At 40.1% G+C, this 1893-nt stretch overlaps 1 non-coding gene across 1 annotated transcript; it reads right to left on the bottom strand.

Annotated features, from left to right (window-relative positions):
• Window positions 1–1117: 1117 nt before the first annotated feature.
• Window positions 1118–1190, bottom strand: Trnad-guc. Its single transcript has one exon. It is a non-coding gene; the product is annotated as a tRNA-Asp (tRNA).
• Window positions 1191–1893: the final 703 nt, after the last annotated feature.

Raw genomic sequence — 1893 nt, 5'->3', positions numbered from 1 at the left:
TCTTAAGGTGTTTCAATCCATCATCATTGCCCATCTGACTGTATACTTTCGAAATATACTCACTTTTGTGCAAAATCGTTTCCTCTCAGGTCATTCTACAATTACAAATATGTTAACGTTTCAGCACTACATTTTACGACCGACCTTTCGATAAAGGGCTTCAAGTTGACTACACCTACCTTAGGCCTTTGACTCAGAATCATGCTCTCTTATTGGCAAACTTTGAATCTTAAGGTGTTCAAGAAGAAGAAATTTTGGTCACTTCGGGAGTTACGCAAGGATCTCATTTAGTACTAATTCTTCTGAATATTTTTATTAATTCAATTAATTAAGGTTTTTAGTTGAGATAAAAAAGTCAGTGGCACTTTTTTCGGAGCGGGATTCGAACCCACGACCTTCGGCTTGAAACGCCGCTACTCTACCTCTTGAGCTATCGTGAGGATAACTTAGATCCACTCGGACACTAACTACTACAAACACACTAAACGTACAGACGACACAAAAAGACACAAATTAAAATATGAACTTTGGTGTTCACATCTCTTTCATAAAAATATTTAGGATTCATATCCGACATACGTATGGTTTCACCAATCCGACATCCATTATTAATTTCTACAAGTCACACACTCACACACCCACACATTAATGGTTGTAACTTTTTTTAAATTTGTACACAAACAAGGTTACATTGTACCTCACAACACTCATTCCGTGCTTACTGATACTGATTACTTTTTGATAAACAATACTCATACAACGGATCGTTGTTCCGTATATAAAATAAAATCAAATGTCAACTTTTGATTTTTTCGATGGTTATCAATCCACTGGCTCCCTTTTTCTAATTGTGCGGTCAAATTAAAAATTTTTGCACCGTCTAGAAACCACAACGCAATGTTTGATTCATTAATTGTCAATGGTTGATTTTCTTCATCTACAATCAAACCAGATTTTTACGGTCACTATGTAGCCTGGGAGCCGATGGAGTCCTCGACATTCCGCCATTGGCCCTCGCACTTACTCATTCACACAAACACACGACTAATATACACAAACAAACAACTATAAATACAAATTACAATTAATTAAGGTTTTTAGTTGAGATAAAAAGTAATGGCACGAGCGGGATTCGAACCCACGATCTTCGGCTTGACACGCCGCTGTTCTACCACTTGAGCTATCGTGACCTCGATCCACTCGGATACCAACTTCCCATATCAACCGCACCTTTTGAATTTTCCCTCCTTTTTGCCATTTTTCAGCTTGACTTTTTTATCTCGACTAAAAACCTTAATTAATTGTAATATATTAATTGGTCAAGCGGACCACGAAATTAGTGAATAAATACAAATGTACAATTAAATAAGTAAATACGCACTGTAGAACTACACATTTATGTAAGGTATTTGCAATATATACAAATGGGGAAACAGCCCCAGTTTCCCTTAGAAATCGGAACAGGGGATCCAACAACGCACTGTCGTGCCCAAGGACTGTCTTTACGTCGGTTATCATGCTTACTCGCTCCCTGTAAGGGGCCAAGGCCAATCACGACCAAGTGAATCACGCTTTCTCTACAAGCGGGACACCTGTGCAGGGTTTCCCAAAAAGCAGGTGTCCGTGTGTCAATCGAGTATGGCCTATCCTCAAACGGGTAAACCCGATCCCTTCCTTCCGTTTCAGATCCTCGGCTGGCCATCTCTCAGTCGTGCTCTTGACAAGCAAGAGCTTCTCGGACGATCCGGCCCGTCGACGCCGCCAACGTTCTTTTATTGCGTTCTTCACTGCTCATTCAGTGTCACAGGATCGGACCGCGGTGGTTCTTTCTGGAAGGCAAGAAGTTCCAGCTTTCACCTTTTGGATTTTTTTCCAATTCGTTATTCCCATTGA

This window comes from Cimex lectularius, unplaced genomic scaffold, assembly GCF_000648675.2.
Source record: "Cimex lectularius strain Harlan isolate CLEC.00 unplaced genomic scaffold, Clec_2.1 scaffold75, whole genome shotgun sequence".
Taxonomy (NCBI): Eukaryota; Metazoa; Arthropoda; class Insecta; order Hemiptera; family Cimicidae; genus Cimex; species Cimex lectularius.
Note: the sequence above shows the minus strand (reverse complement) of the source record. Positions and strands in the feature narration are given on the sequence as shown.